Genomic DNA, 12273 nt, shown 5'->3' with positions numbered 1-12273 from the left:
GCAATCCCTATTAAACTACCAATGGCATTTTTTACAGAACTAGAACGAAAAATTTCAAAATTTGTATGGAAACACAAAAGATGCCGAATAGCCAAAGCAATCTTTTGAAAGAAAAATGGAACTGGAGTAATCAGGCTCCATGACTTCAGACTATACTACAAAGCTACAGTAATCAAGAAAGTATGGTACTGGTACAAAAACAGAAATATAGATTAATGGAACAGGATAGAAAGGCCAGAGATAAACCCATGCATATATGGTCACCTTATCTTTCATAAAGGCGGCAAGAATATACAATGGATGAAAGATAACCTCTTCAATAAGTGGTGCTGGGAAAACTGGACAGCTAAATGTAAAAGAATGAAATTACAACACTTCTTAACACTATACACAAAAATAAAATCAAAATAGATTAAAGACCTAAATGGAAGGCCAGACACTATAAAACTCTTAGAGAAAAACATAGGCAGAACACTCTATGACATAAACCACAGAAAGATCCTTTTTGACCCACCTCATAGAGATGAAAACAAAAATAAACAAATGTGACCTAATGAAACTTAAAAGCTTTTGCACAGCAAAGGAAACCATAAACAAGATGAAAAGACAGCCCTCAGAATGGGAGAAAATATTTGCAAATGAAGCAACTGACAAAGGATTAATCTCCAAAATATACAAGCAGCTCATGCAGCTCAATATCAAAAAAACAAACAACCCAATCCCAAAATGGGCAGAAGATCTAAATAGACATTTCTCCAAAGAAGATATACAGATTGCCATCAAACACATGAATGGAGGCTCAACATCACTAATCATTAGAGAAATGCAAATGAAACCTACAATGAGGTATCACCTCATACCTGTCAGAATGGCCATCATCAAAAAACCTACAAACAGGAAATGCTGGAGAGGATTTGGAGAAAAGGGAACCCTCTTGCACTGTTGGTGGGAATGTAAATTGCTACAGCCACTGTTGAGAACAGTATGGAGCTTCCTGAAAAAACTAAAAATGGAACTACCATATGACCCAGCAATCCCACTATCTCGCATATACCCTGAGAAAACTATAATTCAAAAAGTGTCATGTACCAAAATGTTCATTGCAGCACTATTTACAATAGCCAGGACATGGAAGCAACCTACATGTCCATCGACAGATGAATGGATAAAGATGTGGCACATATATATAATGGAATATTACTCAGCCATAAAAAGAAACGAAATTGAGTTATTTGTAGTCAGGTGGATGGACCTAGAGTCTGTTATAGAGAGTGAAGTAAGTCAGAAAGAGAAAAACAAATACCATATGCTAACACATATATATGGAATCTAAAAAAAAAAAAAAAAATTGGTTCTGAAGAACCTAGGGGCAAGACAGGAATAAAGATGGAGATGTAGAGAATGGACTTGAGGACACGGGGAGGGGGAAGGGTAAGCTGGGACGAAGTGAGAGAGTAGCATTGACATATATACACTACCAAATGTAAAATAGATAGCTAGTGGGAAGCAGCCATATAACACAGGGGGATCTGCTCGGTGCTTTGCGACCACCTAGAGGGGTGGGATATGGAGAGTGGGAGGGAGATGCAAGAGGGAGGGGATATGGGGATATATGTATACATATATCTGATTCACTTTGTTATAAAGCAAAAACTAACACAACAATGTAAAGCAATTATGCTCCAATAAAGATGTGAAATAAGAAAAAAATAATTAAAAGTTAAAGGTGGCAAAACAACAACAACAACAACAAAAAACAGCTATACAACCCAAGGCAATCTACAGATTCAATGTAATCCCTATCAAAATACCTATGACATTTTTCACAGAACTAGAACAAAGACTCCTAAAATATATATGAAAACACAAAAGACTGCAAATAGCCAAAACAATCTTGAGAAAGAAAAAGAATGCTGAAGGCATTATGCTCACTGACTTCAAACTATACTACAAAGCTACAGACATCAAAACAGTATGAAACTGGCACCAAAACAGACACATAGGCCAATAGTTCAGAATAGACAGCCCAGAAGTGAATTCACCCTTATATGGTCAATTAATCTAAGACAAAGGGGCAAGAATATACAATAGGGAAATACAGCATTTTCAATAACTGGTTTTGGGAAAACTGGACAGATTTATGCAAAACAATCAGGCTGGACTATTTTCTTATATCGTATACAAAAACTCAAAAGATATTAAAGACTTGAATGTAAGATATGAAACCCTAACACTTCTAGAAGAAAACATAGGCAGTATTCTCTTTGACATCATCTTAGCAATGTGTTTTTGGATACGTCTTCACAGGCAAGGGAAACAAAAGCATAATAAACAAATGGGACTACATCAAAATAGAAAGCTTTTGCACAATGAAGGAAACTATTAACAAAACAAAAAAGCCCACCTATTGAATAGAAGATACTTGCAAATGATATATGTGATAAGGGGTTAATTTAAAAAAATAGACAAAGAACTCATAAAACTCAACATCAAAAAAAAAAAAGGATTAAAAAATGGGCAGAAGATTTGGATAGACATTTTTCCAAAGAAGACATATAGATTGCACTAGGCATGTGAAAACTTTCTCAACATCACTAATCATCAGGGAAATGTAAATCAAACTACAAGGAGATATCACAACATACCTTTCAGAATGGCTTATTATCAAAATGTCAAGAAATAACAAATTTTGGCCAGGATATGGAGAAAAGGGAACCCTGGTACACTGTTGCTGAGAATGTAAATTGGTACAGCCACTATGGAAGACAGTATAAAGTTTCCTCAAAAAATTAAAAATGGGACTCCCATACAATCCAACAATTCCACTTCTGGGTATTTATATGAAAGAAACAAAAACACTAATCTGAAAAGATATATGCACCCTTATGTTCATTCCAGCATTATTTACATACACACACACACACTTTTATACATATACAATAGGATAATACTCAGCCACAAAAATTAACAAAATCTTGCCATTTGCAGCAACACGGATGTACCTATAGGGTATTATGCTAAATGAAATAAGTCATACAGAGAAAGACAAATACCATATGATTCCTCTTACATGTGGAATCTGAAAAACAAAACAAATGAACAAACAAAACATGAACAGACTCATAGATGTGGACAAAAAGCTGCTGACTGCCAGAAGAGAGTGGGGTGTGGGTATAAGCAAAATAGGTAAAGAGTATTAAGAGATAAGAGTTACAAAATAAATAAGTCACAGGGATGTACAGTACGGATTAGGGAATATAATCAATAATATTGTAATAGCTTTATATGGTGACAGATTGTTGTTAGACTTATCATGGTAATCAATTCATAATGTACATAAATATTGAATCACTATGTTGTGCACCTGCAACCATTTGGTGGGTGAAAAAGTGCCTTCGGTTTTTTAAGTAAAAATAAAAGACACATTTTTTATTTTCATCAAGAACTTTATTGAACAACGTATTCACCCTTTTGTTCCACTACCTTCTGCCATTTATCAGGCAACTTCACAATTACATTCTCCCAAAACTTTTTATCTTTTTCAGCAAAGAACTGTTCAAGGTACCTTTTACAGTCTTCCAGGGTATTGAAATTTTTTCCCTTAAGAGAATTTTGTAAAGACTGAAATCAATGGAAATCCCAAGGTGCAATGTCTGGTGAATACAGCAGATGAATCAGAACTTCCCAGCTGTAACAGTTTTTGCCTCGTCATCAAAGAAACATGAGGTCTTGCGTTATCCTGATGGAAGATTACGTGTTTTCTGTTGACTAATTCTGGACACTTTTCCAGAATTAGTGCCACTTTCAGTTGGTCTAATTGGGAGCAGTACTTGTTGGAATTAATCATTTGGCTTTCTGGAAGGAGCTCATAATAGAGGACTCCCTTCCAATCCCACCATATACACAACATCACCTTCTTTGGATGAAGACCAGCCTTTGGTGTGGTTGGTGGTGGTTCATTTTGCTTGTCCCACGATCTCTTCTGTCACATTGTTGTACAGTGTCCACTTTTTATCACCTGTCACAATCTGTTTAAAAATGGAACGTTTTCATTATGTTTCAGTAGAGAATCACATGCAGAAATATGGTCAAGAAGGTTTTTTTCGCTTAACTTTTGTGGAACCCAAACATCAAAGCAATTCACATAACCAAGCTGGTGCAAATGATTTTCAATGCTTGATTTGGATATTTTGAGTATGTCGGCTATCCCCCGTGTGGTATAACGTTGATTGTTCTCAGTTATTGTTTTGATTTGATTGTTATCAACTTCAAATGATCTACCCGACTGTGGAGCATTGTCCAGCAAGAAATTTCCAGCACCAAATTTTGCAAACCACTTTTGACATGTTCGATCAGTCACAGCATCTCCTCCGTATACTGCACAGTTTTTGTGCGTTTCAGTTGCGTTTTTACCTTTCTTAAAGTAATAAAGCATAATATGCCAAAAATGTTGCTTTTTTCTTCCATCTTCAATATTAAAATGACTACACAAAAATTCACCAGTTTTGATAAGTCTTTTAAATGCACACTGATATAACAGCTGTCACATACAATCTAACAAAATTGTTTCGAACGAAGTTAAAGACAACTAAGTGCTACTGGAGCCATCTTACGGAAAAAAACGAACAAACCTTTTGGCCCACCCAATAATATAATATTGCACGGGAAAAATACTTAAATTAAAAAATAAAAATAAAACAAGAAGTTTAATGTATGAAAGAAAATTTATCTCAGTTTAGCTTTTCAACAAGAAAATTTCTTAGAATAAAACTCAGGTTTAAATACATACTAAAGAGGAGTTGTTTGGACTATTTACCAAGCTAATCTGTTGAAGAATATAACAATAGGACAATTGTATTAAAATGTCATTAATAGTTCAGTGTATTTGAAATCTTGGAAGTATTACTTTGGCCTTGATTTCAAGCTAATACTACTGGAAACATACTCATTGGGATAAGAGCAAGTCACATATTCTCATTACTCAGCTCCATGCTGGATTTTTTTTCATCTTGTTAAAAAGTGTGGCATATGGTGGAAATTCACAGCTAATGTATTCTTCCTGAGGTCTTTACTTACCCAGATAAAAACAATCAAAATAAAAAACAGTGCTTTACTGAACACTGATGTGAACTTCTTGTGCCCTCTGATAATATTGGGGAAAGTTAACAAGCATGTTAAAAGCACAGAGAGTTTCTATGGACATACTTTCACTTTATGGTAAACAAGGTTAATGCAAGGTCATTTGAGACATTGCAGATAATTTGGATTTTTTAACAAGTAGACAGATAAAGCCCGAGTGTGCATAATGCAATAAAAAATCAGCCAAATGACAAGAGAGCACAAGAAAAGCATGTTTAAAAACCCCAGACTTTCCATCCAAAACGCTAATTTATGAAATACATGAATATGTATTTCATGTATTAACACTGTAACAAGCACAAGATTAATTATTAGTTGATTGATATCTACAATGCCTTCTCAAAAAGTCAAACTAATGGGAAAATTAATAATCAAGCATTTCAGAATACCTAAAATTATTAAGCTGTGAGGGATATTAGACTTTCTCTAGAAAGTTCTTCCAACTTCCTCTTTTTGTTATTAAGGCAACTGAGGCCCAGAGAATGGAAGTGGCTTGTGTAAGGGCACAAATTACTTCTAGATCTGAGACTATGACTACTCTCTCACCAGAATATGGGGAGTGACTCTTGCCACGTTCTTAAGAGGGGGCGCTGAGTCAGAGCTCCCTGGAGAGTGGGGCGGTTGGTGAGGGATCGACAAGGCACGTTTCTCTTCCAGCAGCAAGACTACCAATAAGTGCTCTGCATCCACTCCTGGAACCAAAGAGCTACTATTGCCTCTTTAGTAAATGGCTGCTGAGTGATCACTAATGAGTTTACAAGGAAATTATGTCTTTAATTTATACCAATGGATATACTACATCATTATGATAAAATCTGCCCCCTGGCATTTAGTATAATAATCACTTTCCAGGAGAGGTCATGCGTGATGGAAAGAAGCATGGATGAGACAGTGGTTTAAGTGTATTTCCTCATGGTGTTAGTCTGGGCAATTCCTTAAATTCTCTGAGCCTCATTTTCCCCCACCAGTAAAGTCAAGGTACAATAATCAGCATGGGATAATAAAACTAACTTTTATATATGCCTACCATGAGGCATAAATTCAAATGCCTCCTTTTATTAAATCACGGATAACTATACCACAGGTGTGATTATCATCTCTATTTTGCAGATAAGAAAACTGTGGTTAGCAATCTTAGCGAAGTGTAATAAAGTGGTAATAAGCATAGGACCTGGATGCACAATAAGTCTGAATTTGGCTTTAATACTTCCTAGCTGTTGGGTATTGAGGAAGTGACTTAACCTTTCTAGGCTACAGTTCTCTCATCTAAAAGTGGGAATAATAATAATATAAAATTCATATGTTGTTGCAACAATTAAATGGAATAATTGTGCATCTCTCAAAACAACACCTAGAACACAGTAATTCTCAATAAATTGACTAATTTTCATCATTATTATTATGTATTGCCAAGGATCAGAGGGCCACTAAATGGCAGAGATCAAATCAGCAGGTCTGATCTGCTGGATCCCTGACTCTTACCCATGAAGTTCTGCTCCTGAAACACCTCCACTGTTTCTGTATCCAAGATTTTACGATGCTGATCGGTAGGCCATTTTCGAGGGGCATTGACTCTTTCAGCTTTTTACATGATACACTAGACATTTAAAACTATACCAATTCACTAATTGATATCCTATGCTGAAGAGTAGGGATTTTTTTAACTTTGAATTTTTTCATTTAGATGTATGAAATTGGGAGGAATTCCCATACACCATTCACCCCAAATCCCTAAACAAGATAAACTGACAACATGTGCATTCTGATAGGGTGCGCTGAGAAGGACACAGCATTGCTTTGGTGGGATTCCTGCCAAAAATCGCATAACCTAAATGCAATCCTGAGGAAACATCAGACCAACCCGATCTGAGGGATATAGCACAAAACAACAGGTGGTACTTTAAAAGTGCCAAACAATAAAAAAACAAAGAAATACAGAGGAACTGTGCTGGATTAAAAGAGACTAATGAGACATGACAAGTAAACGCAAAGTGTGTTCCTGAATTGGATTATGATCCAGAAAAAGGACAATAATGAGATGATCTCCTCTACTCTGAACAGATTGTCTCATGTCCTCTTTCTAGTCCAGAACCTGACGCAGGAATATGTGCATGGTATCAATGTTATTGTCCTAATTTGATATTTGGAAATTATGTGTAGGAGGTTAAATATAGATTATTTTTAGGTAGATAACATTAAAACATAAAGGAGAGTCATGGGTTAGTGTAGACAGAGGACCTGGGCTTCGGAAGCATGCAGTTGCCTGTGGTCCCTAGTTAGTAACTGGCTGCTCTGGGATTCTGTCTCCAATCTCTCAGAACAGGCTCTTTCTGCTACACCGAGTTGCAGAAAACGTTCAGAGCCTATAAACACTGTATTGGTTTCCTGTGGCTGCTTTAATAAATTAACAAAAATTTGGTGGCTTAAAACACCAGGCATGTATTCGCTTCCAGTTCTGGATGTCAGGAGACCAAAATCGGTTTCAGTGGGATAAAGGAAAGGTGTGCGCAGGGCTCTACGCCCTCCACAGGCTCCAGGAAAGAACCCCTTTCCTGGCCTTGTCCGGCTTCTAGAGCTGTCTTCCTCGCACTCCTTGGCTTATGAACCCCCCTCCTCCATTTTCAGAGGCAGCAGCTCAGTATCACAAATCTTTCTCTTTCTCCATCATCCCTTTGCCTTCTCATCTGTTTTCACAACTCCCTCTGCCTCCCTCTTATAAGGACAGTTACATTACATATAGGGCCCACTCAGATAATCCAGGATAATCTTCCCATTTCAAAATCCTTTGTTGAATTACAGCTGCAAAGACCCCATTACCATATAAAGTATCAATCATGGGCTGCATGAACTGGGACCTGGATATCTTCGGGGTTCATTATTCAGCCCACCACAGACATGAAAGGACATCTCCATCTGCACTGAGTTTTAATTTTTGATTCATATACTCAAGTTGGCATTGATCCCTATTCAGACTGAAACTGAATTTAATAATTGGGAAGTCATTAATTCCTAATCATTTCCTAGCAGGAAAATATTATGCTCTCAGAGTCTGTGTCTAACAATAAACTTTCGAAGATTTAGGTAATCTCTTTACATGGTTTTCATGTGGGCTCTTTTGAGGGCAGGTACATGGTTTGTATTTCATGTGTCTCCAGTAAGGTAGGCCGAATATTGGTCCTCAAACATAATCAGATCCTAATTCCTAAAACCTACAAAAATTACCTTCTATGGCAAAAGGGACTTTGTGGATGAAATTAAATTAAGGATCTTGAGATTGGAATATTATTCTGAATTATTAGGGTGGGCCCTAAATGCAATCTCAAATGTCCTTATGAGAGGCAGAGGGAAAATTGACACAGAAGAGCAAAAAGCAATGTGACAAGAGGAGCAGAGATTGGAGTGACATGGCCACAAGCCCAGGAATGTCAGCAGTCATCAGACGTTGGAAGGAGCAACGGGAAACGGATTCTCCCCTGGAGCCGCCCAAGGGAGCACAGCCCTACTGACACCTTGACGTAGCTGTTTATGACTCAGTCTGGATTCCTGAATTCTATAACTTTAAAAAAAAAATTGCTGTTTTAAGCCACTAAGTTTGCGGCAATTTGTTACAGCAGAAATAGAAAACTAGTATATTCAGTAACCAGCTTAGTACCTGGCACGTATGCTTGTTGAATGTCAGAAGGGAAGAAAGGAAGGGAGGGAGGGAATGAGGGAGGAAGGAAGGAAAGAAGGAAGGAAGGATGCATTAAAGTTACAAGGAAAAACAATATTTGGGGTTTTAATCAATATTTGACCTATTTTCCTAAACCTGGGACACATTACTAGCCTCCTACTGAAAAGACTTAAGTTTTTTTTCCTCTAGTTAAATGTTCTCTATCTAAATCTGAGGAATTGTGTTGTTGAAATCTACATATGGCACTGGAAGACTCCATGACATGTTTCACATTGAGAGGATTTCTACAGCTGAATTAAAACTTCTGCAGGAAGGGGTTAGGGTGAAAGCCAGTCAGGTCCTTTTCTGAGGGAGAGCTTGCAGGCCTGGTGCAATAATTGGAAAGCGGGTGGAATTGACAGGTGAAGGTACACACTCTCACTGCCATAGGAGATCATTCATTTCTGTCAGAAGTTTTTAGGCTAAAAGACATATCAGTATAGGTAGAGCCGCTTAAAAACTGTCCTTGTGTTTAACAGCTCTGGGGAAACAATTATTACTTGATCGATTTAGCGATAAGTGAAGTATCAGATCCATATCCATGGTTTCAGAAATAATATATCCTGACCCACATTGAACTCCTTAATTTGTGGTATTTAGTGGAAACTGTAAATGACCTAAAAGGAGTTAGAAATGTCTAAGGCAGTATGTTACTATTGGGAAGTTCACTGAAGTGTTAAATTAAACAAAACAAGATGGAAAGGTTGAAGCAATTAAGCTCTTATCCTGTAGACCTTTTTCTGTTAAGTCCTATGCTAGGGTTCAATTAAAATAAATAATTTTTCCCCTGGAATTACCATTGACTTATTGAGTTTGACAATACCCAACAATGCCTTAATGTTTGTCCAAGTGAAAAATATCTCTTTGCTCTGTCATAGAGATAAATGAGGTCAATTCATCACGAGACCCAACTCAATAAAATACTGACGATGTTCTGCTGGGACGCATAAACCCTTCAGTCACGAGTGCCTTGTCAGAAACCCAAAGTGAGGTTTTTGTTATTGCTTATAAAAAATAATTGTAAAAAATGCATTTAAATTCCCCATCCTGTAATTTCCTCAATTATTTTTCAGATTATGCTATACTTCTCATTGCAAATTGCATTAAATCAGAGCTGGAATGAAAAAGAGTGTAGAAAAATAAACAAGCAAATATACCATTGAGCTGAATCTGGCTCTGTTATTTGCTGACTTTTTCCTCAAAATGTTATTCATCATTTAGATTTTAAAACATGGCTAATAAAATATGCATATAGTATTTCCCCCATCTCTCAGAAAAAGATGCTGTACATTTTTTACACATGTATATTTTACGTACTATACAAATGTGGAGCCATATTATATATACTATTTACTTAATGCAGTCTTGCATTTTTTCACTTTCATTTTTTTGCCTTCCTTCCTTCCTCTTTCCTCTCCCTCTCCATCCACACCAGTTCCCTTTTAGGTAAAACATGTTAATATCTATATCTTCCATTCTTGTCTCCACACCTAGATATACCAAGGCACACAATATACACACACATTATATATATATAATATATATATTACACTATATACTTATATGTATATACACACAAATATATAAACCTAAATTTATGTTATACACATTTTTCTTCATCTTGCTTTTCTCAATATCTAGTAAACATTCCTTCCAGTAAACAGACATAATTCTTTTTTTTAAAATTAATGCTCCCTTTCTTTTTTTAAAAAATTTTATTTATTTTTTGGCTGCGTTGGGTCTTCGTTGCTGCATGCGGGCTTTCTCTAGTTGCGGCGAGAGGGGGCTACTCTTCATTGCTGTATGCAGGCTTCTCATTGCAGTGGCTTCTCTTGTTGCAGAGCACGGGCTCTTCAGTAGTTGTGGCTCACCAGCTCTAGAGCGCAGGCTCAGTAGTTGTGGAGCACGGGCTTAGTTGCTCCGCGACATGTGGGATCTTCCCAGGCCAGGGATCGAACCCAGGTTCCCTGCATTGGCAGGTGGATTCTTAACCACCGCACCACCAGAGAAGTCCCAACAGAAATAATTCTAACCCATTCTTTCTAATGTCTTTATTTCCTGGTGTTAACACACCACAATTTGTATAACCAATTCTTCATTAATGGGCATTTTTCCTTATACATTTCTACATGCATAAAAATGCAAGAAAGTCCTTGGTACATAGATCTTTGCTTACTGGTCTTTTGGTTTCTATAAGATACCTTTCAAGGAATACAGTATTGCTGGATCAAAGAGTATATGCATTTTAGGTTTCAATAGCATCTTTAAGATAGCTTAATAAAAAAAGATGTGACAATATGTATTTACACCAGCAGGTGTTAGAGTACTATTTTCACTATACTCACAACAAAAATAAATATTGTAGTTGCTGTAAATGTTTCCATTTTGATGGGTGTAAGTGGCAGTACTTCATTATTAGTTAATTTTTATTGCACCACCATATAACTACTTTTTACATCTGACCTTGTTGCATTTCTGGAAATTATGATCCCTCAATAAATTTAGCAAAAGATGCAATTATAGAGAGAAAAAGAGAAGCAATTCTATGCAGTAGGTATATGTGTGGATGTGAATGGGAGCTATTCTTCTGTTGGGGAAATGTCCACTGTCTTGCTGTCTGGAAGGACACATGGGCAGTGAGGGAACACGAATTACCAGTGGGCCTTGTACCATTTCATCTAGCCAGTTGGTTGGTTATTCAATGTTTGCAAATCTCCCAGGAATCTGGAACTCACTTTATTTGAGGCAATTCAGCTGAGACAACTCTATTAGAAATCCATGTCTCTGAAGAGTCATTACTTCTACTCATTGATCTTCAATTTTTTTCTTGAAGCTACACAGAAGAAAAAAGAAAACTGAATAGGAGTTCATTTAAATATCATATTTGATGGCAGTTAGCATTTGTTCAGAATTATTTTCTTCTCTATGTACCTTCATTTATTTCAACTGCTTCTCAGAAAACAGTAAAGTCCTCTAGCCACAGGCACTTTAGTTTCCTGTCACATCTGTTTTCCTTGGCAAACATATAAGTTATTACAAGATATTAAGGGGGAAAAATAACAATACAAACATCATATTGTTATTGAATTGGTCAACAGGACCCGTGGCAATGTCCTAGCCAGGCGAGACCCCCTGTCTCAGCCAGGGAGTTTCTTTTTTTTTTTATTATTGATACATAGTTGATTTACAATGTGGTGGTAATTTCTGCTGTACAGTAAAGTGATTCAGTTATACATTCGTGCAGCCAATAACAAAACCGATACTGAAACTGGAACTGCACAAGTTTTATTCAATGGCCAAAGGAGAAGCAGGAACCTAATTCGCAAATCAACTTCTCAACCCATTTCTAGCAGAGCCACCAAATCTATACGAGGGAGGGTCGAGGTAAAAGGGAGGGAGTTGGAAAGAGTAGGAGGAATATT

Source organism: Eschrichtius robustus, chromosome 15 (genome assembly GCF_028021215.1).
Source record: "Eschrichtius robustus isolate mEscRob2 chromosome 15, mEscRob2.pri, whole genome shotgun sequence".
Taxonomy (NCBI): Eukaryota; Metazoa; Chordata; class Mammalia; order Artiodactyla; family Eschrichtiidae; genus Eschrichtius; species Eschrichtius robustus.
The sequence above is the reverse complement of the archived record's forward strand: the minus strand, read 5'-3'. Positions refer to the sequence as shown.